This window comes from Loxodonta africana, chromosome 15 (genome assembly GCF_030014295.1).
Source record: "Loxodonta africana isolate mLoxAfr1 chromosome 15, mLoxAfr1.hap2, whole genome shotgun sequence".
Taxonomy (NCBI): domain Eukaryota; kingdom Metazoa; phylum Chordata; class Mammalia; order Proboscidea; family Elephantidae; genus Loxodonta; species Loxodonta africana.
In genome coordinates this window covers 41,624,458-41,652,280 of record NC_087356.1, presented here as the reverse complement: position 1 = coordinate 41,652,280, position 27,823 = coordinate 41,624,458, and the positions used below count along the sequence as shown (strand labels likewise).

General features: G+C 41.7%; 1 long non-coding RNA gene across 10 annotated transcripts in view; it reads left to right on the top strand.

Moving 5' to 3' along the window:
* Positions 1 to 27,823, top strand: part of LOC111747779 (uncharacterized) — a 100,481-nt gene that overhangs the window by 45,273 nt on the left and 27,385 nt on the right. For 4 of the 10 annotated variants that reach the window (XR_010317966.1, XR_010317965.1, XR_002783734.2 and 1 more), the window contains 4 exons: positions 10,963 to 11,029; positions 11,511 to 11,764; positions 13,274 to 13,391; positions 15,762 to 16,105. This is a non-coding gene — a long non-coding RNA (uncharacterized LOC111747779). The other 6 variants (XR_010317959.1, XR_010317963.1, XR_002783736.2 and 3 more) reach the window with 4 other exon arrangements.

Below are 27,823 nucleotides of genomic sequence, written 5' to 3'. Positions count from 1 at the left end.
GGCACAGAGGAGGTCCTCAGCAAGTATTTGTTGAGTGAGAGCTGGGTTGAGTCTAGGTTCGCTGTTTCTGTACAAAGTCCAGCACATCTTCATTCCTGCTCCAGGCCTCAGTATCACCCCAGCAAGATGGACTTGGTTTCTCAAGTGCACTTCACGGTCATTCAGGGGCAGGCCAGGCTGGGAGGCCACGTGGGTTTCACGAGCTGATAATCCTGAGCCTTGCTGAGGCCTGTAAGAGTTGGCACTTAGGGCTGATGGCTTGAGACCCCAGTTAGTCATCCTGGCAGCTGCTTCCTGCCTTCTTTCCCTTGCTGTCTTCTGTTTGGACCTCTCAGGGTGGTAAATGGATATTGCCTGGACTCGTCAATTATTATAGCTGAAAGGTGGCTTACACAGCAGCTCACGTACCTTCCACGTTAAACAGATGAACTGACTCAGGCCCAGGCGGGGGCCAGGGCTGAGCCACCTGGCCGCCTGGTGTCATCCACGGCAAGGATCCCCTCAGCTCACAATCCAGCCGCATTCATGCACATGTTTAATAAACATTACTGAGTGCCTACTATGTGCCAGGCACCATTAAGTGCCGGCAACACAGTAGTGAGCAAACATAAAAACGCAGAGGTGAGGAGACTGACCCTCAACAAGGTAAGGTAGATGGTGAGGTGACAAGGGAAAAGCTGGAGGGTGGGGGTAGGGAATGATGGGACTTGTAGAGAGGGTAGCCCAGGAAGGCCTCAGTGAGCAAATGACATAACAAAGCGTTGAACAGGAAGTGGGGGAGAGCTTGTGGCTATCTGGGTGAGAAGTGGAACAAGGCCCTGCGGTGGTGGGCCTGGCGTGTCCCAGAACAGTCAAGAGTGCCTCGAGGGGGAGTAAGAGGTAACGAGGCCTGAGGGGTAACGGCAGGTGGTGTGGGATCTTGTAGGCCAGTGGTGAGGCCTTTGGCTTTTATTCTTCCCACTTGTTGCCCAGAATCTATTTCATGACCTGTCCTTTTCCTGTTCACTCTCGTGGGTGCTAGGACCTCTGTGGCAGTGGAGAGAATGGGGGAGCCAGCCTTTCCCCAGGGCTCTTGGAACCGCAGAGCATTGGTGTGGGCAGCTGCCTGTGCCATCTGTGCTAGGCCCGCCCCCGCTCCACTGCTCCACAAGTCCACCAGGCCAGCAGGACACAGTGGCCTCACATTTGAGGACAGAGACAGAGCACAGATGTAAGGCCAAACCAAATTAACTGAGTACGTAGAATCTGCAAAAATAACCGAGTGAGTTCACAGCTGAAGGCAGTGAACAGAGCTGAGTGCCCAACCCTTGGCTAAGTGAAGCGTAGAAGCAGATACATTTATGTAAAAGTGCCTGACAAACAGTGATGTCCTCATGGTGATCCATTTTATTAGCCCAAGCTTCTAATTTCTCGTGTCCCATGCTTTTTATGCTTCCTACCAGTGTTCCATGCAAGTGAAGGCCTTTGTTCTGTCAACCTTGCCAGGGGCCATTGTGGATGCCAGGTCCTGGGTGGGCAGCTGGGGCAGTTGGTTGATTAGCAATGTAGTTTGAGAGCAAGCTCCTGCCTGCCAGTGTTCCCAGCCCCAAGGAGAAGGTGCTACCTGCACTAGGGCAAGTCCAGGTAGGCAGACCCATTTGCCTGGGTATCCCAGCCTGTCCAGGTGACCAGGCCCCCCTGGTCTGTGGATATCCCAGGAGGGCCCTGGGTAGAGCCAGAAGTAAAGGCCAGAGCACTGTCAGATTTCAGCCAAGCTGGACTTGGACTCTGACTCTGCCTGTGGTTCTCATCTGCCTGCCCACTTTCCTTCTCCAAGGTAGTCCAGTTCAGTAGAAAAGTCAACTCAGCAACATAATCATTGACTATCTTGTAGCTGCCACTGCCTTTGCAGAGAGTACTAAGGTTGACAAGGCATGAAGCCTCCCTTCAGGGAGACTGAATCTATTGTGTGTGTTTGTGTGCATTAATTCACACATGCTTGTGGAAGGCACCCTGGGGTATTAGGAAGAGTTCTGAACTAGAGTGAGATGGTCACATTCCAATGCCTGGCTACTCAACCTATTTCCTATGGGCCTTTAGGTCTTCCACTTGTCTTCTCAAAGCTTCCATCTCCATTGCTGCTCAGCAGGGATAGTGATACTTGCCCTGTCTGCATCAGAGGTGTCATGGATTGAATCATGTACCCCTAAAATATGTCACCTTGTCTAGACCGTGAGTCCCAGTGTTGTGTGGTTGTCTTCCATTTTGTGATCTGATGTGATTGTCTTATGTGTTGTAAATCCTAATCTCTGCCTGTGGTTAGTGAGGCAAGATTGAGTTGTATTAAAGAGAATTAGGGTGGGATGCAATACCCTTACTCAGGCCATAGCCCTGATCCAATGTAAAGGGAGTTTCCCTCGGGTGTGGCCTGCATCACCTTTTACCTTACAAGAAATGAAAGGAGAGAGAAGTGAGCAGAGAGGGAGGGACTTCCTACCACCAAGAAAGAAGAGCCAGGAGCGGAGCCTGTACTTTGGGCCCAGCATCCCTGTCCTGAGAAACTCCTAGACCCAGGGGAAGAGAAAGCCTTCCCTTAGAGCTGGCACCCTGAATTCAGACTTCTAGCCTCCTAAACAGTGAGAGAATAAATTTCTGTTTGTTAAAGCCATCCATTTGTGGTATTTCTGTTACAGCAGCACTAGATAACTAAGACAGTTGGGTTGTTGGGAGGATTAGGTGGGGCAACGTCTATAAGCAGAGTAAGGTACTCTGCACACACAGGGGGGTTACATTCATGAATGTTCACACAATGTATGTGAACACAGAAAAGCACAGGTATCATGCTGATGAAAAGAACAGCCTAAAGTCAAAGAAGGGACACCCAATGGGAGCAAGAAAAGAAACCCCAGAAAAAGATGCAGGTTGTCACTCCAAATATATCTCCATGTGTGGGTATATTTATTGATGTAGGACTGTGCACTGCCCAGGTCCCTGAAGTCCCACCCCTCCATTCCTAGCTAGGTGGCAGAGAAAGAATATTCCTGCCGTCTCTCAAGAGACTGCCTGATCCCCAGGTTGAGGCCATCATTATCATCAGCTACAGACATTACTGAGCATGTACTAAGTGTGAGGCATCAGGCTACAAGGAAAGCTAACACATAGCACCCAGTAGTAGGTGCACAACAGCATGACAAACATTCTACAGATATTCTCTTAATTGTTGACCATAACTGTGCAGGATACGTGGTGGTCTCTTCATTTTACAGATAATAATAACAAATAATACTTATTAAACACTTTTTGGAAAGTGTTTAAAATGTATAAGTACATTTAATCTTCACTATAGCTTTTTTATAGCCCTGTGGGAGCCTTGGTGGCACAGTGGTTAAGTGCTATGGTTATTAACCAAAAGGTCAGCAGTTCAAATCCACCAGCCACTCCTTGGAAACCCTATAGGGCAGTTCTACTGTGTCCTATAGAATTGTTATGAGTCAGAATCAACTTGATGGCAGTGGGTGTGGTTGGGTTTGAGATAGCCCTGTAAGGCAAGTACTGTTATCACCCCCACTTTACGGAGAAGGACACTGCAGCAAACTGGTTAAATACCTTCTCCAAGGTCACACAGGTAGTATGTGGTTATGGTCAACTGCCTGCTTACTCTCAGATTAATTCCCTGTCCTTCCTAACCCTTGTGGTATATCACAGAGAATTACATTTTCAGGTTCTCTTGCTCTCTGGCTTCTAGGTTGGTTTAGCCAATGGGAAGCACTACTAGAAGCTTGGAGAGAGAGTAGAGGAGGAGAGAAGACAGAGTATTTCTCCCTATCTCTCTCTCAGCTTCCTGTGGTATGTCTGGCAACAACTATATCTCTTACACAGATCCAGTATCTGTTCTACAGCCCCTCCCTTCATGCTCCTAATTCCCATCAGGAAGCCTCCATAGAGTTCTAGATGTCACCAGATGGCCTACACTCTGGGCTTTAGCAACACTACTCCTTCTCATTGAACCCCCTGTACAGTAGCTTCCTATGCTTGCATTAGGCTTCTTAGTCTTTCCAACTCCAGTGTTACTGATCCCCTGTGTTAAATTCTCTCTGCTTGGAAGACCTAGAACACTTGCTTTTTTCCTGGGTGAACCCTTAGTGATACTCAGGCAATGCAACAATAGAGCTCACAGTCTTAACCTTTTCACACGATAAAACACTCAGACTTATGTACCTTGCTCTAAGTTGTAAAACTAATGAAATATAATATTAAACAAGAAAAACTGGGAGAATATCCTTTCAGATATCAAAGCATACCTTGGACCTATAGTAATAAAAACAATATGGTGCTGATATAGAATCAGTGGAATAAATCAATAGAACAGAATAGAAATCAGAAACAGCCATGAGAGTCAGAGAATATTTTACTCGTTAAAAGGGGCATTTCAAATAAATGGGGAAATGGTAGTTGTTATGGATTGAATTGTGCCACCCCCCAAAAATATGTGTCAACTTGGCAAAGGCCATGATTGTCATTATTGTGTGGTTGTCCTCCATTTTGTGATCTGATGTAATTAACCTACGTATTGTAAATTCTAACCTCTATGATGTTAATGAGGCAGGATTAGAGGCAGTTATGTTAATGAGACAGGACACAATCTACAGGATTAGGCTGTATCTTAAGTCAATTTCTTTTGAGATATAAAAGAGAGAGGCAAGCACAGAGGAGAGGGACCTCCGTACCACCAAGAAAGAGGAGCCAGGAATTGAGCAAGTCCTTTGGACCGGGGGTCCCCATGCTGAAAATCTTATAGACAAGGGGAAGGTCAATGACAAGAACCTTCCCCCAAAGCCGGCACAGAGAGAAAGGCTTCCCATGGAACTGGTGCCCTGAATTCGGACTTCTAGCCTCTTAAACTGAGAGAATAAAGTTATGGTTGTTAAAGCCATCCACTTGCAGTATTTTTGTTATAGCAGCATTAGATAACTAACACTAGTAAAAAGAAAAAAAAAAGAAAAAAACACTAGTAGAGAGGGATAATTGACTCATCAATTTAGGAAAAGATCCCAGAAGGATTAAAGAGCTAAACCATATAAAAACTCTAGAAAAAAATAAAGGGATACTTTATATATTTTGTTTATTTATTTAATCTTGGAATTAGGAAAGTTCTTTCAAAGCAAGACTGAAAACACAAAAACCATAAAGGATAAAGCTGACAGATTTACAATTTACATAATAATTTAAAATGTTAAATTTTGGTATGGAAAAGAACTCAAAGTTCTAAACAAATGCTGCCTAATTGGCTTTGTTTGGAATCTCTTGATTTATGGGTGCTCTTCTTGTTCCTTCAATGGGGAAATTGTGCATTTCTAGCCCGTCACCAGCTTGAGACACAAGGAGACATCTAAGAAGGTTGGTGAGATTCTGCCTATTCCCTCATGGGTTGTTTTGTTGGGCCCTAAAGCTGCGAAATGAGATAAGCTCAAACCAAAGGTGTTTGCAAAGTGGAGATGAATAGGGCAGGAATTTTGTACCCTTTCTAAAGAAATTTATCATCTTGGCCTACTTATTATTTGGTAATGAATACTTGGAGAAAGCCAGAGAGGCTAAAACGAAGAAGCTTCTGAATAACTGAGAAGTGGGCACCTAAAGCAGTTTGGGGAGGAGACATCGCCCAGAGGAGCAGAGCAGCCAAACAAAGAACTTAGTTTTTAATTAGTTTGTGTTAATAAGTTTGGGGCTTTTCCCCTTACAGAAAACTTTAGCTCAAACTACCTTTATTGATTTTCTTTCTATGGTATAGACTGGGTCTCTGAACCATTTAAATGATTTTGTTTCCAGTTTGAGTAACTTTTCCACAATAAATTTTTTTTTCTGAATTAGAGTTTTTATGTTATTTAAATATATATATTAAGACATAAAATAAGTTGAAATCTTGGAGGTTTCTTGGCAATTGTTAGATGGACATTTTGCCCTGACTCAAGACACTAAGCTTTCTGTCCAAATGACCTTTGCCCTGAGGTTTGTTACCTTTGTGGGCTTATTTAGTGAAACTTTTCCTATAAACCAAACTTGTTTTTGTTGGAAAAAATAGAAAAATAATGCAACAGATCCACCCGAAAGATATCAATATGCTTTTGCAAAAAAAAAAAAAAAGGCAAATTCCATCCTTTTTTGGTAAAAAATAGAAAACTAAAAAGAAACTCATACACCATATCTGTATATATGTGTACTAAAAGTTCTGGAAGTTCCTGTTAAGGGTGATAGGAAAATTTGGGAATGATTAAGGGTAATGATTATACAAAATGATGAACATAATGTCACTGAATTGTACACGTGAAGATTGTTGAAATGGTAAATGTTTTGTTACATAGATATTTACCACACACACACACACAAGGTCTGGAAGGACACTTGATGAACTGTTGACAGTAGCTACACACAGGGAGTGGGAAATAAACAGAGTAAGGAAGGAGGGTAAAAATCCATTTACCTTATGCATTTCTGTATTATTTTTTCTTGAAGAAGAACAAGGAGCCCTGGTGCACAGTGATTAAAGCGATTGACTGCTAACTGAAAGGTTGGCAGTTTGAAACTACCAGAGGCTCTGCAGGAGAAAGATTTGGCAGTCTGCTTCTGTAGAGATTTACAGCCTTAGAAACCCTATGGGGTCACTGTGGGTCTGAACAGACTTGACAGCAGTGGGTTTTTAGTGAGGCCAGTGAAAGCCCTATGGATAGCAGCAGAACATTGTCTGACATCTTTCCGGTTGGAAGGCACTCAAAATATGACTGGGGAAGAGCTGCCTCCTCAAAATAGAGTAGACTTTAATGATGTGAACGGGAGTAAAGTTTTCGGGACCTTCATTTGCCAATGTCACACGACTCAGAATAAGAAGAAACAACTGCAAACATCCATTAGTAATTGTAATGTGGAATGTATGAAGTATGAATCTAGGAAAATTGGAAGTTGTCAAAATTTGAAATGGAATGCTTGAAGATCAATATCTTAGACATAGTGAGCTGAAATGAATTGATATTGGTCACTTTGAATCAGACAATTATATGATCTAGGCTGAGAATGACAAACTAAAGAGGAATAACATCATATTCATCATCAAAAAGAACATGTCAAGATCTATCCAGAAATACAGTGCTGTCAATGATAGTATAATAGCCACACGGCTACAAGGAAGACAAGTTAATATGACTATTACTCAAGTTTACACACCAACCGCTAATGCCAAAGATGAAGAAACTGAAGATTTTTACTAACTTCTGCAGTCTGAAATTGATTAAACATGGAGTCAAGATGCATTGATAATTACTGGTGATTGAAATGCCAGAGTTGGAAACAAAGAAGAAGGATCAGTAGTGGGAAAACATGACCTCGGTGATAGAAACAATGCCAGAGATCGCATGATAGAATTTTATAAGACCAACAACTTATTCATTGGAAATAATTTTTTTTTTTAACAACATAAACAGCCACTATACATGTGGACCTTGCTGAATAAAACACACAGGAATCAAATGGACTACATCTGTGGAAAGAGGTGATGGAGAAACTCAATATCATCAGTCAGAATAAGCCCAGGGGTCAACTACAGAACAGATCATCAATTGCTCATATGTATGCTCAAGTTGAGGCTGAAGAAAATCAAAACAAGTCCCTGAGAGCCAAAGTACAAACTTGAGTATATCCCACCTGAATTTAGAGACTATCTCAAGAATAGATTTGATGCATTGAACACTAATGACCAAAGACCAGACAAGTTCTGGGATACCACCAAGGACATCATATGTGAAGAAAGCAAAAGGTCATTAAAAAGACAAAAAAGGAAAAAGAATGTCAGAAGAGACTCTGAAACTTGCTCTTCGACGTAAAGTAGCTAAAGCAAATGGAAGAAATGGTGAAGCAGAAGAGCTGAGCAGAAGATTTCAAAGGGCAGACCGAGAAGACAAAGTAAAGTGTTATAATGAAATGTGCAAAGAGCTGGAGATAGAAAACCAAAAGGGAAGGCCACACTTGGCATTTCTCAAGCTGAAAGAACTAAAGAAAAAATTCAAGCCTCAAGTTGCAATATTGAAGGATTCTATGGGGAAAATATTAAATGGTACAGGAAGCATCGAAAGAGGATGTAAGGAATACATAATCACTGTACCAGAAAGAATTTGTTGAACCATCTCAGGAGGTAGCGTATGATCAAGAGTCAACGGTACTGAAGGAAGAAGTCCAAGCTAAACTGAAGGCACTGGCAAAAAACAATGTTCCAGGAACTGATGGAATACCAATTGAGATGTTTCAACAAACAGATGCAACGCTGGAAGTGCTGACAAGTCTATGCCAAGAAATTTGGAAGACAGCTACCTGGCCAACCAACTGGAAGAGATCCATATACGTGCCTATTCCAAAGAAAAGTGATCCAAGGGAATGCGGAAATTATTGGACAGTATCATTAACATTACATGCAAGTAAAACTGTGCTGAAGATAATTCAAAAACGATTGCAGCAGTACATCTACAGGGAACTGCCAGAAATTCAAGCCAGATCCAGAAGAGGACGTGGAACGAGGGATATCTGTGGTGCAATGGATCACTTTTTATGTGGCTTTTCTAGCCATGGCCTTGTAACTCCCACCTAAGTGATTGGGTAGGATTGTGCGATGGGGTAATTGTGGCCCACCAATGGGATTGGTCAGTTTTGCCATTCTGGTAGGCTTGAAATGAGCCACCCCAGTGGTGGGAAAGAATCTCACCACTATCAAGGAGGAATAGCCAGAAGCCAACACGTCCTTACAGCCTGGGATCCCTGTGCTGAGAAGCTTCTGGAAGCAGGAAACCGAGAAAGAGTGTGTTGTAACTCTGAAGATGGTGAGAAGTGGAGGCAGGAGAGACCTGGCAGTAGGAGACAGCCTGATGGGCTTCCCAGCCCATGGAGAGAGAAAGCTGAGTGCCTTTGGGCAGAGGCCTAGGACCAGGGAGAGGTGTGCCTGTGAGCACAGCTGGGAAGAGGTTGTCCTGATGGAAGTACTGTATCCTTGAGTGTTCTTGAGTGTGAATAATAATCTGCTACTTCCCTAGTACACCCCTTAATTGTGAGTATCGTCTCTGAGTTCTGTGTGGCCATTGCCATGAATTATTGAACCCAGCAGAGAAGTAGTGCCGTGGGAGACACAGTTGGTGTCAGAATTGGTAAAGATGGCACATAGAGGAGGCGTGCCTGACCTCCGCCTCATAGGAATCAGCCTTGGGCTGTTGATCTTGATTCTCCTTCCCCCTTGTGAAGTTAGCGGAGGTCAGACACGGCCCCCACACCATTTTTACAATATCATTGTTAATGTTAGATGGACCTTGGCTGAAAGCAGAGAATACCAGGAAGATGTTTATGTATGTTTTATTGACTATGCAAAGGCATTTGACTGTGTGGAGCTTAAATTACAGATAACATTGCAGAGAATGGGAATTCCAGAACACTTAATTGTGCTCGTGTGGAACCTGTACATAGACCAAGAGGCAGTTGTTAAAACAGAACAAGGGGATACTGCATGGTTTAAAATCAGGAAAAGTGTGCATCAGGGTTGTATCCTTTCACCATATTTATTTAATCTGTATGCTGAGCAAATAATCCTAGAAACCAGATTATATGAAGAACAACATGGCATCAGGATTCATAGAAGACTCATTAACAACCCACGGTATGCAGATGACACAACTTTGCTTGCTGAAAGTGAAGAGGACTTGAAGCACTTATTCATGAAGATCAAAGACCACAGCCTTCAGTATGGATTACACCTTAACATAAAGAAAAAAAAAAAAGTCCTCACAAATGGATTAATAAGCAACATCACGATAAACAGAGAAAATATTGAAGTTGTTAAGGATTTCATTTTACTTGGACCCACAATCAATGCCCATGGAAGCAGCAGTCAAGAAATCAAATGACGTAATGCATTGGGCAAATTTGCTGCAAAAGACTTTTTTGAAGAGTTAACAAGCAAAGATGTCACTATGAGGACTAAGGTGCGCCTGACCCAAGCCATTGTATTTTCAGTTACTTTATATGCATGCGAAAGCTGGACAATGAGTAAGAATTGATGCCTTTGAATTATGGTGTTGGCATAGAATATTGCCATGGACTGCCAGAAGAATGAACAAATATGTCTTGGAAGAAGTATAGCCATAGTGCTCCTTAGAAGTGAGGATGGCTAGACTTCTTTTCATGTACTTTGGACGTATTATCAGGAGGGACCATTCCCTGGAGAAGGACATCATGCTTGGTAAAGTAGAGGGTCAGCGAAAAAGAAGACCCTCAATAAGGTGGATTGACACAGTGTCTGCAACAATGGGCTCAAACAGCAATGACTGTGAGAATGGCACAAGACTGGACAGTGTTTCGCTCAGTTGTATGAGTCAGAACCAACTCTACAACACCTAACAACAACAATAGTGAGACACAGAGTTAGGACTTGAACCCAAATTGCCTCCTGATTCCAGGCTTATCTGGTCATGTAGAAAACAGCACTTTCCAAAAAGAACAATAGTGCAATGTAGTTGAGTGTTGACTGAGAACAGTGTCTTAGGAGTCTGGTGGTGAGAATGATCACTGAGCCATGGGTAGCTGACTAAGGAGGAGAACATTCCATGCAAGGGGAATGCTTTGGGGGGTGTGATGGCTAAGGTTTGTATCAACTTGGCTGTGCCATGATTCTCAGCAATTTGGCAGTTATGATGTAATTTTGCAGCTATGTAATGATGTCATCACCTCCATAATGAGATCTGATATAATGTAATCACCTCCTTGATGAGATCTGTTATAAGCAGCCAATCAGTTGAAAGGGGGTTTCCTTGGGGGTGTAGCCTGCATTCAATATAGGTGGACTTTCTGGCAAAACTCACTGGGTTTTGCTCGCTCTGGATCCTGTTCATCTGACCTCCAGTTCTTGGGATTTGAACTAGCAGCTTACCTGCTGATCTCAGGATTTGTTTGCTTCCGCAGCCTGTCATACAGAGGCCTGCTGTCTAACCTGCCAATCTTGGATTCACCAGCCCCTGCAGCTACATGAGTAAGGAGAAACCTCCAGCCTGACCCTCCCACTTGGGACTTTACAGTCTCTACAACCACGTGATACATTGATACAAATCCCTTTGTATATCTATTTATACACTTCATTGATTTGGCTTTTCTAGAAAGCCCAGCTAGGGCAGGAGGGATGAGGTGGGGAGGACAACGAAGGCACAAGGCAGCATGGGGGTGGCTGCCAAGGTGTGCAAGACAACCACTGGGCTGGAGGGCTCAGGCAAGTGAGTCTAAGGGGTGAACAGAATGGTGACGGGGAAGCAGAAGTTTGAACGGGCAAGGGGATGGACTTGATTCTGAGGGAACAAGGAGCCTGTGCTTTGAGGAGACTGATCTAGACTGCAGTTCCCAAAGTATCATTCAGGGACTCCAGGGGTCCCCCAAACCCTTCTGGGGAGTTCATGAACTCAAAACTATTTTCATAATAATGCTATTACTTGCCTTCTTTACTCTCGTTCTCTCCTGAGTGTACAGTGGAGTTTTCCAGCAAGGAACTAAGGAAGACCTCCAGTCAAAAGCCAGCAAGGAACTGAGACCCTCAGTTGAACAACCCATGAGGAACTGAATCCTGCCAACGACTACATGAGTAAGCTTGGAATAGGATCCTTCCTCAGTAGGAGGAAGGATGAGACCTCAGCCCCAACCAACACCTTGATTGGAGCCTGTGAGAGACTACCAGCCAGAGGAGACATCTAAGCTACACCTAGATTCCTAACCTATGGTAATTGTGAGATAATAAATGTTTGTTGTCTTAAGCCACTAAATGTTGAGGGTAAGTTGTTACACACCAATAGAAAACTAATATAGGGACAGATGTGAGGTATCACACATAGGAACTTATTTTTTTCCCAATGTTTTATTATGAAAATGTTCCAATGTACAGAAAAGTTGGAGGAACTTTTTAGTGAACATCCATATATCGCCGCCTAGATTAAACTATTTTTAATAGTTTGTTATATTTCTTTTATTGATTGTTTGAATCAAGTGGAATTGATGTTTTTGTTTTCACAGGTCAAAAATGATAAAACATTGACAAGTGTCAAACGGTTCTGTCTTACATCTGTCTTTTTTTCTTTTTTTTTTGGCCAAACCATTTGAAGTAAGTTGCAGAGTTCATAATACTTTATCCCTAAATACTTATCTCTTAAAAATCAGGATATTCTCCCCCCTTAAATAATAAACACCATTATCGCACCTAAGAAAATTAACCTAATGTCACCTAAAAAAATTCTAAATGAAATCAATATATATTCCATATTCAGATTTTTCTGGTGGTCTCTCAAATGTGTTCTGTAGCTAGATTTTTGAACCAGAATCCAATCGTGGTTCATACATTTGGTTATTATGTCTCTCTGGTCTCATACGCAGAGCTTCTAGAAGAAGGATTCTCAGCTCTGGTCCACGGTCTTCAAGGAGATCTCTGAGAGTCTTGAGCACCAACATATAATTGTGTATATGTGTGTATACTGGTGGATAGATGTGTTTCTCTTGGAAGAGAATCCATAGTGTTCATTAGATTCTCTAAGAGATGACACACCAAAGGGTTGAGAATCAGTGGTCTAAAAGTAACAGATGAATGACTTGAAGGGGGGGAACAGGCAAACACTATGCCTGAGAAGCATTCTACCAGAGGGTGGTTTTGGGGAATGATGAGGTTATTCTACATGGCTTTAGACAATTAATATAATCTCTTTGTTTGGGGATAATAATATCGATCTATCTACCTCAGTGGGAAGGTGCATGTGAAAACACTTTGGAGAGTATCACAGTCTATGCTAATATAAGTTATTAAAACTACAGGGAATTCAAGTTTGTGAGACCTTTTCACCCTGATTTCTACCCAAGTTGTAGTGAGGAGAGAAAGCATGAAGTCTGAGGCTGGTTTCTTATGTTCCCTTTCCAGTCATACTCTGGGTGAAGGGACCCAGAAAAAAGACAAAATCTGGATTTATCTCTTGGTTGGCGTAACACTTGCTCGTTCATACATCAGTTGCTCTTGCATTGTCTGGCTGCGGGCACAGCTGGCAGCTTGGCTAGACTCCTGCCTAAAAATGGGAATAAGTCAGGGTTTGTCACTTCCAACAGAGCTCTTTCCCACCATAAGTAGCTTGCCAAGTTACTTCAGTATCCTTCCTATGGGACATGGTAATCTTATTTTTTTCATGCTTCTTCTGGAGGACTCAGAATATTGGGTATTTGATTTAAAAAAATTTTTTTTTTTTTTAATCAGGGAATATGTGCCCAGGCCAGAACTGGGAGTGGCGAAGGGGCTGGAATCAGGACTCAGAGTTCCTTAGCCAACTATTCAGGACCTAGACTTCCTTGGCCAACTATTTCAAGCAAACCAGGTAAGAATGATGAATACCAGGTGGTCTAAGAAAACTGGAGCCCTCTCTCACTCAAGGTTTCAGTTGAGGAGAAAGGTCTATAAAACCAGAAGGATCTTTATTTTAAAGAAAATATCCTCTTTATTGGTAATAAGCTTAGGAAGATTTGGTTGGGCAAATTCCTAATAATACTTCCTTCAGTTTCTATGCCAGCTTTTGTTCTCAAATGCCAGGTGTGAATTTCTCAATGTCGTATCTTTATGGAACATGGCATGTTTAAACAGAACCATTCTACTACTGCTCACCTCTCAGTTCTGTTTTATGTTCTTAAAATGGTTAAAAACAAAGATCTTTTGAAAGGTGTTAATTAATCTTTCAATAGCTAGGAACTTGACTGAGCTACACGAGCCTAATAAACACCCTTAGACTATTTGGGAGCCAGTAAGAAGAAGAGATCCAACAGATGTGAGTTTGAATTAGTTGGTGACCCTGGCTAAGCTATTTAACATCTCCAAGCTTGGCGTCCTCACTTGTAAAAAGGGGAGGGAAAATTCACTCCACAAATACATTTTGCATGTTTACCACATACCAAGCGCTGTCCTAGGTACCCAGGAATACAAGGATAAACAGAACAGACATGGTCCCTGCTCTCATGAAGTCTATCGCCCCAGAACCAGGATCCTAACAAAAGATTACATAATTAAGTAATTAGTTCCAATTACAATAAGAGCATCTACCTCAGCAGATGTTGTAAGGGTTAAATGAGCCAATTCACAGTCAGGCATATTCAAAACTGGTGTCATTAATACTATTTATAAAATCAAATGGGTAGACAACTCAGTCAATTCACATCGTATAGTTCACAAAGTTCATATTCTTCATCCTAGTGAAGTGAGTAGTGTCCATCTAAAAGCTTGTGAGTGGCCATCTAAGATACAACTATTGGTTTCTACTTGCTGGAAACAAAAGAATGAGAAGAAAATCAAAGTCTTAGAGAAGAAGCAAGTCTACAAGGCTAATAGCCACCGCCTCATCTATCCTGAGACCAGAAGAACTAGATGGTGCGCTGCTACCACTACTGACCTGTTCTCACTGGGATCACAATAGACGGTCCTGGGTAAAATGGGAGAAAAATGTAGAAGGAAACTCAAATTCTTAAAAAGGTCAGACTAACTGGACCATTTGAGACCAGAGTACGCCCTGAGACTATTGCCCTGAGATACTCTTTAAACCTTGAACTGAAATATCCCTAGCTCACTTTTCAGTGAAACAACAAACTGGCACACAAAATAAAGGATATTACCCGTAAGCATGGTGCTCTACTAAAAAACTATCTATATGAGACCAAAAGGTCAATGTTTATTCTAAAGCAAAGATGAGAGGATAAGGGGTCAGGGGAACTAGAGTCCTGGAAATCGGAACCAGAACACAATTAAAGAGAATGTTGACACATTGTGAAAAATGTAACTAACGTCACTGAATAATTTGTACAGAAATTGTCAAATGGGAACCTCATTTACTGTGTAAACTTTCAGCAAAAGCATAATAAAATATTATTTTAAAAATAGTTTATTGAGAGCCTAAGATGACTAAGCATATTTGGGCCCTTGCCTATTTAATGCATATTGTGCAGTGATCACCACTATCCAAAAGGTTTTCACCACCCCAAACAGATCAATTATTTTTATGAGAGATGTGATTGTGTGGCTCAGAGACAGGTCGGGACCAGATGGGCGAACTTGGCAAAGTCACTGAAACTCTTTGGGTTTCAAGTTATTTTATTTGTAAGTTGCTTCTAAAGTCTCCTTCAACGTTGAAAAGCTCGATAAAATGACTTCATAATATCATGGCGGGGTAAAGACCACTCCCCAAAATGAGAAGATGTAGGTTCTAGGCCTGGGCTTGCCACACATTAGCTCAGGGGTCTAGTCAAGTCATTGAATGTTTCTGAGCCTCAGTCTCTTCTTCCGTAAAATGGGCAAAATGAAATTTGCCTTAGTGAGGCAAATTTTCTGTGAGAAATTAATTATATAACAGAGAAAGTATTTTTACTATAAAGAGTTGTAGAATGCAGTATGTGTTATTTGTAAGGCTGGAGTGCAATTTTAAAAGAAGACCCTTTTTAAATTCAGCTTAAGTATTATCAAGAAGTGCTTGCGCTCTCAAACTAGTGCATGAACGTTTTAAGTTCCTTGTGGGAGATGGGTCATCAGATTGAGGAGGGTCAAAGAGGTGGGTAATTGAACCCCCATATTTTATAAAGTCTAACTCTCAGTGATTCGCCTGTTCTTACTGTGTGTTCTTGACATTTTACCCCAGACCTTTTGAACCTGGTCTGTTGTCCAGAGATGATTATAAACAATATTACTGAATTGTCATTGTTGTTCTTAGGTGCTGTCGAGTTGGGTTCCAACTCATAGCGACACTATGTACCACAGAACGAAACACTGCCTGGTCCTGTGCCATGCTCACAATTGTTGTCATGCTTGAGCCCATTGTTGCAGCCACTGTGTCAGTCCATCTCATTGAGGATCTTCCTCTTTTCTGCTGACCCTGTACTTTACCGAACATGATGTCCTTCTCCAGGGACTGTCCATCTTGACATGTCCAAAGTATGTAAGATGCAGCCTTGCCATCCTTGCTTCTGAGAAGCATTCCAGTTGTACTTCTTCCAAGACAGACTTGTTCCTTCTTTTGGCAGTCCATGGTATATTAAATATTCTTTGTCAACACCACAATTCAAAGGCTTCAATTCTTTGGTCTTCCTTATTCATTGTCCAGCTTTTGCATGCATGTGATGTGATTGAAAACACCATGGTTTGGGTCAGGCGCACCTTAGTCTTCAAGGTGCCAAATAAGTATTACCAAATTAGTTCTCAAGAGGGTTGTACCAATTTTATACTTTTTCTAAGAATGCTTTAGTGTGCCAATTTTCCCACAACTGGATCTACATCAACTATTGACATTATGTTGAATTTTTGCTACTTTAATAAAAGAGCTATCACACTGAAAAAAAAATCACATGGGCAGCTGTAGTCTTGATAACAGTCCTAAATGGTATAAAAATGTGTTGTGTATTTGTTCCTCCCTTATTTTCTGCATATATTTAAATGGCTAAACATAACGTTCACCACATGACTTGGATATGTGTCCCTTATAGCAAATGGGAAGGCAAGCATTCCCCCTTATGCTGGGGATGGGGTCTTAACAACTGTGATGGTTAAAGCTGTGTGTTAACTTGGCTGGGCCATGATTCTCAGTAGTTTGGCAGTTATGTAATGATGTAGTTATCCTCCATTTTGTGGTATAATGTAATCAACTCCATGATGTGACCAGTCAATCAGTTGCATTAACATTAGCTAGACCAGCAGCACCTACCCTGTGAACCTTGAGCCCCAAAGGAGTGGGAAATGTGGACACAGAGTATTTGCCAAGCGTCTCTGAATCTTTATGTGCACCAGGTATCGTCCAGAGAAAGAAAACATGTTTTGCCTGCATATAGATATTGCTATAATCAGATGCAAAATCTGATTATATGTATGTAGATGCCGATGTGATAATTATAGTATAACCAAACTAAAACCAAACCTATTGCTATCAAGTTGATTCCGACTCATAGTGACCCTATAGGACAGAATAGAGCTGCCTCATAGGGTTTCCAAGGAGCAGCTGGTGGATTTGAACTGCCAACCTTTTGGTTCACAGCTGGACACTTAGCCACCGTGCCATCGGACCCTACTAATACAGTATAGATTCCTTTAAATGAATTACTGAAGTCTTACCAGCATTTTTTCATTCTGGCTTAAACTCTTTAATGGCCCCTCGTTGCTCTCAGGATAAAGTCCAAATTCCCACTCAGGACTTGCTGACTCTGCAAAATTCTGCTGACATCTCTTGGCATCATGCCCCAACACCGCCCTCACCCCTGACTAGCCACCATGGCTTAGAGCCCCCAGGGTCCAATCAATACTTGTTCTGTGATGAGCAGATTCAGACTTCCCAAGTGAGGGAAAACAGCAGCCCTGCCCTCAAACATCATGCCAGTTGAGGTGGGTCCACTGGGGTGCTGGAACCCGGATAGACCTCGCCTCTGGCCTGTCAGCCCTCTCCTTGTCCAGGCTCCCCTCTACCGTCTCTCCACCCGTTTCCCTCTAAGATTCCCAAAGGCCCCGGCAGAGGTGAACCCAGTGCTCTGTCCCCTCAAGGCCCCGAGCTACTGGCTCCCATCACTGTTGCATCAACCCTGCCTCACTGCCATCCTTCCAAACAAAAGCACAAGCCAATTTCTGAATTAAAGTCATTTTCTTTCCAATGGTTTTAAAAATAATCTTGGAGGAGTAAACCTTCCTTTTTTAAAATTGTGCTTTAGGCAAAAGTTTACAGAGCAAATTGGTTTCTCATTAAACGGTTAACATACAAATTGTTTCATGACGTAGGTTGCCAACCCATGATGTGTCAGCACTCTCCCCTTTTCCACTCCAGGTTCCCTGCTTCCATTCCTCCAGTTTTCCTGCCCCTTCCTGCCATCTCATCTTTGCTTTTGGGCTGGTGTGTTGATTTGGTTTCGTATACATGATTGAACTATGAAGCATGTTCTTCACTTGTGTTATTGTTGGCCCTGTAGTAGATCTGTCTAATCTTTAGCTGAAGGGTGAACCTTGGGAGTGACTTCAGTACTGGGTGAAAAGGGTGTTCTGGGGCCATACTTTCAGGGTTTCTGCAGTCTCTGTCAGACCAGCAAGTCTGGGTTTTGGTTTTTTGTGTGTGTGTGTGTGAATTTGAATTTTGTTCTACATTTTTTCCCGCTCTGTTAAGAACCCTCTATTGTGATCCCTGATAGAACAGTTGGTGGTGATAACCAGGCACCACCTAGTTGTTTTGGGCTCAGTCTGGTGGAGGTTGTGGTAGTTGTGGTCTATTAGTCCTTTGGACTAATCTTTCCCCTGTGTCTTTGGTTTTCTTCCTTCTCCTTTGCTCCAGCCAGCATGGGACCAGTAGATATATTTTAGATGGCCACTTGCAGGCTTTTAAGACCCCAGTTGCTACTCACCACAGTTGGATGTAGAACATTTTCTTTATAGACTATGCTACGCCAGTTGAGCTAGATGTCGCCTGAGACAATGGTCCCCAGCCCTCAGCCTAGTAGCTCGGTCTGTCAGGGAGTTTGGATGTGTCTGTGAAGCTTCTATGACTTTGCCCTAGTCAAGTTGTGCTGACTTCCCCAGTATTATGTACTGTCTTACCCTTCAGCAAAGTTACCTCTTATCTACTATCTAGTGTTTTTCCCTCTCTACTTGTTCCTTCACTTGTAACCATCAAAGATTGTTTCTTTCTGTGTGGAAACCTTTTCATGAGTTTTTATAAATGTGGTCTTATATAGTATTTGTCCTTTTTTGATTGACTTTTTTCACTCAGGTTAATGCCCTCCAGATTCATCCATATTGTGAGATGTTTCACATATTCATCATTGTTCATTATCATTGAGTAGTATTCCATTGTGTTTATGTACCATAGTTTGTTTATCCATTGAGCTGTTGATGGGCACTTAGATTGTTTCCATCTTTTTGCTATTGTGAATAATACAGCAGTGAACATGGGTATGCATATGTCTATTCGTGTGAAGACTCTTATTTCCCTACGATGCATTACTAGAAGTGGGATAGCTGGATCATATGGTATTTCTATTTCTAGCTTTTTAAGGAAGCACCATATGGGTTTATATTGTTTTCCAAAATGGCAGCACCGTTTTGCATTCCCACCAGAAGTCCATAAGACTTCTCCCCACAACCTCTCCAACAATTGTTATTTTCTGTTTTTTTGAGTAGTGCCAGCGATGTCAGGGTGAGATGGTATCTCATCATAGTTTTGATTTGAATTTCTCTAATGGCTAGTGTCTTAGGCTGGGCTCTCTAGAGAAGCAAAACCAGCAAAGCATATAAATATCTATAGAGAGAGATTTGTATCAAGGAAATGGCTAATGTGGTTGTAGAGGCTGAAATGTCCCAAATCTGTGGGTCAGGCTGGAGGCTTCTCCTGATTCACGTAGCCACAGGGGCTGGTGAACCTAAGATCAACAGGTCAGACAGCAGGGTTCTTGTTCACAGGCTGCGAAGACCAATGAATCCGAAAATCAGCAGGTGAGACAGCAGGTAAGCTCCTAGCTTGAGTCCCAAGAACTGGAGGTCAGAGGAACAGAAGCCAGCTGCAGGATCCAGAGCAAGCAAAGGCCCATGAGCCTTCCAGAAAGTCCACCTATATTGGATGTAGGCCACACCGTGAAGGAAACTCCCTTTCAAATGATTGGCTACTCACAGCAGATCCCATCATGGAGGTGATCACATTATACCAAATCTCATCACAGAAGTGATCACATCATCATACGACTGCCAAGCTACATGATAACTTCCAAATCACTGAGAATCATGGCCCAGCCAAGTTGACAGCTAGTGTATTTCCTCATGTGTCTGTTAGCCACCTGAATGTCTTCTTTGGTGAAGTGTCTGTTCATATCCTTTGCCCATTTTTAAGTTGGCTTATTTGTCTTTTTATCGTCAGATATGCCATAGCTAAAAATTTTTTCCCAGCCCGTAGGTTCTCTTTTTACTCTTTTGGTGAAGTCTTTTGATGAGCATAACTGTTTAATTTTTAGAAGATTCCATTTATCTAGCTTATCTTCTGGTGTTTGGGTATTGTTAATTATGTTTTATATCCTATTTATGCCATATATTAGGGCCCCTAGCATTGAGCCTATTTTTTCTTCCATGATCTTTATAGTTTTTGATTTTATATTTAGGTCTTTGATCCATTTTCAACTAGTTTTTGTGTATGGTGTGAGCTATGGGTCTTGTTTCTTTTTTTTTTACAGATGGACATCCAGCAGGTTTGGTTTTGGTTAATTTGTTAAGGACTGTCTTTTTTTTTTTTTTTTTTTCCTCCATTTAATGGATTTTGGGCTTTTGTCAAAGATCAGGTGGACGTGGGTATATGGATTTATATCTGGATTCTTGATTCTGTTCCATTGGTCAGTGTGTCTGATGTTGTACCAGTACCAGACTGTTTTGAGTACCGTAGCTATATAGTAGGTTCTTAAGTCAGGTAGTGCAAGGCATCCTGCTTTGTTCTTCTTCTTCAATAATGCTTTACTTATCCAGAGCCTCTTCCCTGTCCATATAAAGGTAATGATTAGTGTTTCCATCTCTTTAAAGAATGCTCTTGGTATTTGGATTGGGATTGCATTGTATTTGTAGATTACTTTGAGTAGAATTGACATTTTCATAATGTTCAGTCTGCCTATCCATGAGCATGTATGTTTTTCCATTTATGTAAGTCTCTTTTGGTTTCTTGCAGTAGTGTTTTGTAGTTTTCTTTGTATAGATCTTTTATGTCCTTGGTTATATGTATTCCTAAGTATTTTATTTTTTTAGGGGTTATTATAAATGGTATTGCTTTCCTGATTTCCTTGTCATGGTTCTCTTTAATGGTGTATAGGAATCCAATTTTTTTATGTTGATCTTGTTTCCTTCTACTCCGCTGAGTCTTTCTGTTAGTTCCAGTAGTTTTCTTGTAAAGTCTTTAGAGTTCTCTATGTATAGTATCATATCATCCACAAATAGGCAAAGTTTTACTTCTTCCTTAACAATTTGGGTGTCTTTTATTTCTTCTTCTTGCATTATTGCTCTAGCTAGGACTTCCAGCACAATGTTAAATAGGAGTGGTGATAAAGGGCATCCTTGTCTTGTTACCATTCTCAGAGGGAATGTTTTCACCCTCTCTCCATTGAGAATGATATTGGCTATTGGTTTTGTATAGATGCCCTTTATTATGTCGAGAAATTTCCCTTCTATTCCTGTCTTACTTAGAGTTTTCAATCAGGAATGGGTGTTAGACTTTATTGAATGTCTTTTCTGCATCGATTGAGATGATCATGTGATTATTTTCTTTTGTTTTATTTATGTGGTGGATTCTGTTGATTGATTTTCTAATGTTGAAGCATCCTTCCATACCTGGTATGAATCTCATTTGGTCGTAGGATTTTTTTTGTTGTTGTTATATAATGCTGAATTCTATTGGCTAGAATTTTGTTGAGAATTTTGCATCTGTATTCATGAGAGATAAAAAACCCATTGCCATCAAGTTGATTCTGACTCATAGCAACCCTGTAAGACTGAGTAGAACTGGGTTTCCAAAGAGAGGCTGGTGGATTCAAACTGCCGAACTTTTGGCTAGCAGCCAAGCTCTTAACCACTGGGCCACCAGGGCTCCCCATGACAGATATTGGTCTGTAATTTTCTTTTTTTTGAGGCGTCTGCCAGGTTTGGGTATCAGCGTTATGCTGGCTTCATAGAATGAATTAGAAAGTATCCCTTCCTTTTCTGTGTTCTGAAATAGTTTGAGTAGTACTGGTGTGAGCTCTTCTCTGAATGTTTGGTAGAATTCTTCAGTGAAGCATCTGGGCTAGGGCTTTTTTTGTTGGGAGTTTTTTTTTTTTTTTTAATTACCTTTTTAATCTATTCTCTTGTTATGGGTCTGTTCAGATATTCTACCTCAGTTTGTGTTACTTTGGGTAGGTAGTGTGTCTCTAGAAATTTGTCTGGTTCCTCTAGGTTTTCAAATTCGTTGGAGTACAGTTTTTCGTAATACTCTGTTATGATCCTTATATTTCAGTTGGGTCTGTTGTAATGTCCCCATTTCATTTCTTATTCGGGTAATTTGCTTCTCTCCTATTTTTCTTCGTCCATTTGGCCAATGGATTGTTGATTTTCACGAAACTTCTTGATGGTAGTTTCCCATAGACTTCCTTCAGTGTTATGTGGAAACCCAAGGTCCTTAATGCCAAATGCCTTTTGAGTCGCGAATAAAGATGGGGATGGAAGGGGTGTTAAAGGCATTTTTTACTCTTCTCCCCACCCTTAAAATCTTCCAAAAACAAGACAACAAAAAGATAAAAATAAAAAAGAGAGAAACAACTCTATCTTTTAAAAGATGAGGAAAAAAAGAGAGAAATCACTGCATTGTTTATTATGAAATCTCACGCTACCAAAGAATGTACTTAACATATATGTGCAGTTTAAACAATAACAATAAAATGAGCACAAGAACCTATTACCCAGGTTAAACTAATCTGATTTAACTAGTACCTGTACAGGTTCCTGGGTGCCTCTCTCTGGTCACATCCCTCTTCTCTCCCTCCTGCAGTAGCCACTATTCTGAATTTTGACTTAATCATCCCTCCGTTTTCTTTTGAGTTTTACTCTCTGTGTATACTTTCCCACACAATGTATTCTAATTTAGGGGAGGGAAGTTTGCACTTTATAGGGATGAAATCACAGAGTATCTATTCTGCGACTTACATTTTTTCACTCAGCTTTATTTTTTATTTTTTTAAGGAAACCCTGGTGGCATAGTGGTTAAGTGCTACGGCTGCTAACTAAAGGGTCAGCAGTTTGAATCCACCAGGCGCTCCTTGGAAACTCTATGGGGCAGTTTTACTCTGTCCTATAGGGTCGCTACGAGTAGGAATTGACTCGATGGCGCTGGGCTGGGTTTGGTTTGGTTATGTTTTTAAGGTCTACCTATGCTGCCGTGTGCAGCTGCAATTTCACTCACTGTCGTCCATGAATTGTATTCCATTGTATGAATATGTGACTGTATTTATCCACCCTCCTGATGATGGACATTTGCATGGCTCCCAGTCTGTGCCCTGTTACAGATAATGCAGAACGTTCTTGTACCTGTCTCCAGCTTCAGTGACACAAGGAAACGGCGCAACCTCAAACTAACAAAGTGAAAGTAAGCGGCACTGTTCTGGAAGGCCCATCTTAATGGACCATTGTTTGAAACCACAAGGCAAGTGGCTGGAATGACTCCAGAGAGGCCAGTTCACCCTACAGGATCTGGGAAGCGGGGGAGGTGGAAGTAACAGACAATCCATGTGTATGTGCCCTGCCACTTGTCTATGTCTAAGTCCCAGCTTCCGAGCTGAGAGAACTTGCTGGGGGCAAAGGGAGGATGAGGAGTGTAGAGAAATGAATTCTTTTATGTGGCCTTTTGCCTTTGTTCTTTGGGAAAACAACTTGAGAGCTATTTCTCCTAAGCCTTGAGGAGTTACCTTCGCCCTGGCTTTCTACCCTAGAGTGTTTGTTACTTTTGTCCAGGTTGACTGACATTTTCTGAGCTGCGAACAACTTGCTTTGATACTTTTTGTCTAGTTTTGGGCTGCAGCCTGCCCTGGATTGGTATGCACCTTGTAGGGATTGGTCAATAGACTATGCAAGTGAAGTGTCTGTAGCCTGCTGTGCAAATGAGGTGTCTGTGGCCTTGTCTGTGGCCTACCAAGAGCAGATTGGTCAATTTGTGGCCCCCTGCTAGAAAGGGCCATGCCTTGAAATTGACAAGGAGTTGTGTATGTATGCAGCCAGCCCCACCGAGGTTTTTCAGAGAGAAGGAAGCAGGAAGAGAAGCAGGAGGAAGGCAGAAGAATCAGAGAGAGAGAGAGAGGAGGAAGGAACCTCTTAAAAGAGCTGTAACATGGGTCAAAAGATGTAACAGTGAAGACAGTGAGAGGCCCAGAGGGGGATCAAAGGCAGAGCTGGTGCCAACAGGCCCAGAAGGGGCCCAGCAGTGGAGTCGGTGGTGAAAGATGGCAGGGTCAAGAGGGGCCTGTCCTGAGGGGGCTGAGAGGAGCCCGGCACAGGTGAGAGTTGTTGAGAGAGCTGTCCCGCACTGAAGAATGGAGACTTTGCCTGCATGCTTCCTGATCCTGATCTGGAGTTGTAGCCTTTTGATCCTAATCCCAAATTGTACCGTTACTTCCTTAATAAACCACTTAGAGTATGGTCTATGAGTTCTGTGTGGCCACTGCAATGAATTGTTGAGCCCAGAAAAGAAGTAGATAGTGCTGTAGGAAGGATGGCTGGTGTCAGAATTGGTAAAAAAAAGTTGGAGAGTGGAAGTATATCTGACCTCCGCCTCGTGGGAATCAGCTTTGGGCTGATCCTGGTCATTATTCCCCCTGAAGGTAGACAGGTTCTGATGCTATTACTACTCCTATTCTTTAACAGAGAGGGAAAGAGAGCATTAATTACCAAAAACCATATTAAGTGCCATTGCCTCTCTGACTTTCTAAATCCTGAAAACTGAGGGGAGATATGGTCCCAGACAAAGGAGAAAACAGATTTGGTGAGAGGATGTTTAAAGGAAAAAAGCCCATTTAAAACTTTGGTCTGTCCCAATCTCTTTCTAAGTTAATTTTTTTAAAACAAGTAACTGGTTTCTTCCAAAGATGAGCAATGATCAGAAGACTTATGTCTAAATAGTGCAGTTTCCAGTTAACCAAGGTGTTATCTATATTCTTTCTCACCCAAAGCCCTACTAAAATGACAATGAAGGAATATAAAAGGGCCTACCTACCGCCACAGGGGTCAGGTGACATCAACAGATGAGCAATTCAACAAATTTTTGAAAGACAAAAAGAGGACCCTCATTTGCTGATGTGGCATGACTCAAAAATGAGAAGAAACAGCTGTAAACATCCATTAATAATAGAAACGTGGAATGTACAAAGTATGAATCTAGGAAACTTGGAAATAGTCAAAAAAGAAATGGAACACATAAACATTGATATCCTAGGCATTAGTGAGCTGAACCCACTGCCCTCGAGTCAATTCCAACTCATAGCGACCCTATAGGACAGAGTAGAACTGCCCCATAGAGTTTCCAAGGAGTGCCTGGCAGATTCAAACTGCTGACCTCTTGGTTAATAGCCGTAGCATTTAACCACTACACCACCAGGGTTTCCTTAGTGAGCTGAAATGGACTGTTATTGGCCATTTTGAATCGGACAATCATATGGTCTAACTATGCCAGGAATGACAACTTCAAGAGGAATGGCATTGCATTCATTGCCAAAAAGAACATTTCAAGATCTATCCTAAAGTATAATGCTGTCAGTGATAGGATAATATACATACGCCTACAAGGAAGACCAGTTAATACGACTATTATTCAAATTTATGCAGCAACCACTAAGACCAAAGATGAAAAATTTGAAGATTTTTACCAGCTTCTGCAGTCTGAAATTGATCAAACATGCAATCAGGATGCATTGATATTTACTGGTGATTGGAATGCGAGTGTTGAAAACGAAGAAGGATCAGTAGTTGGAAAATGTGGTCTTAGTGATAGAAATGATGCCGGAGATGGCATGATAGGCTTTTGCAAGACCAACTTCTTCATTGCAAATACCTTTTTCCATCAACATAAACGGCGACTATACACATGGACTTCTCCAGATGATATACTAAGGAATCAAATCGACTACATCTATGGAAAGAGATGATGGTAAAACTCAATATCATCAGTCAGAACAAGGCCAAGGGCCAACTGAGAATAGACCATCAATTGCTCATATGCATGTTCAAGTTGAAACTGAAGAAAATTAGAACAAGTTCCCAAGAGCAAAAGTATGACCTTGGGTATATCCCACCTGAATTTAGAGACCATCTCAAGAATAGGTTTGATGCATTGAACACTAATGAATGAAAACCAGATGACTTCTGGAATGACATCAAGGACATCATACATGAAGAAAGCAAGAGGTCATTAAAAAGATAGGAAAGAAAAAAAAAAAGACCAAAATGGATGTCAGAAGAGACTCTGAAACTTGCTCTTGAACATCAAGCAGCTAGAGCAAAAGGAAGAAATGATGAAATAAAAGAACTGAACAGAAGATTACAAAGGGTGGCTCGAGAAGAAAAAGTAAAGTATTATAATGATATGTGCAAAGAGCTGGAGATAGAAAACCAAAGGGAAGAACACACTCAGCGTTTCTCAAGCTGAAAAGACTGAAGAAAAAATTCAAACCTCGAGTTGTAGTAGCGAAGGATTCTATGGGGAAAATATTAAAGGATGCAGGAAGCATCAAAAGAAGATGGAAGGACTACACAGTCATTATACCAAAAAGAATTAGTCGACGTTCAACCATTTCAAGAGGCAGCATATGATCAGGAACCAATGGTACTGAAGGAAGAAGTCCAAGCTGCACGGAAGACACTGGTGAAAAGCAAAGCTCCAGGAATTGACAGAATATCAACTGAGATGTTTCAACAAATGGATGCAGCACTGGAAGTGCTCACTCGTCTATGCCAAGAAATTTGCAAGACAGCTACCTGCCCAACCAACTGGAAGAGATCCATATTTATGCCTATTCCCAAGAAGGGTGATCCAACTGAACGAGGAAATTATCAAACAGTATCATTAATATCACAATCAAGTACAATTTTGCTGAAGATCATTCAAAAGCAGCTGCAGCAGTGCATCCACAGGGAGCTTCCAGAAATTTAGGCCTGATTCAGAAGAGGATGTGGAACCAGGGATGTCATTGCTGATGTCAGATGGATCCTGGTTCAAAGCAGAGAACACCAGAAGGATGTTTACCTGTGTTTTATTGACTATGCAAAGACATTCAACTGCATGGCTCATGAGAAATTATGGATAACATTGTGAACAATGGAAATTCCAGGACACTTAATTGCCCTCATGAGGAACCTGTACATAGATCAGGAGGCAGTTGTTTGAACAGAACAAGGAGATACTGTGTGGTTTAAAGTCAGGAAAGTGTGCATCAGGATTGTATCCTTTCACCATACTATTCAATCTGTATGCTCAGCAAATAATCTGAGAAGTTGGCCTATATGAAGAAGAATGGGGCATCAGGATTAGAGGAAGACTCATTAACAACCTGCATTATGCAGATGACACAACCTTGCTTGCTGGAAGTGAAGAGGACTTGAAGCATTTACTGATGAAGATCAAAGACCATAGCTTTCAGTATGGATTACACCTCAACATAAAGAAAACAGAAATCCTCACACCTGGACCAATAAGCAACATCATGACAAACAGGGAAAAGCTTGAAGTTGTCAAGGATTTCATTTTACTTGTATCCACAATCAACACCCAGGAAAGCAGCAGTCAAGAAATCAAAAGACCCGCTGCATTGGGCAAATCTGCTGCAAAGGAACTCTTTAAGGTGTTGAAAACCTAAGACGTCACCTTGAAGACTAAGGTGCGCCTGATCCGAGTCATGGTATTTTCAGTCGCATCGTATGCATGCGAAAAGCTGGACAATGAATAAGGAAGACTGAAGAATTGACGCCTTTGAATTGTGGTGTTAGTGAAGAATATTGAATATACCATGGACTGCCAAAAGGACAAACAAACCTGTCTTGGAAGAAGTACAATCAGAATGCTCCTTGGAAGAAAGGGTGGTGAGACTGCGTCTTACATACTTTGGACATTTCAGGAAGGATCAGTCAGTCCTTGGAGAAAGACATCATGCTTGATAAAGTAGAGGGTCAGCAAAGGAGAGGAAGACCCTCGATGAGACGGATTGATACAGTGGCTGAAACGATGGGCTCAAGCATAGCAATGATTTTGGGCATGGCACAGGACCG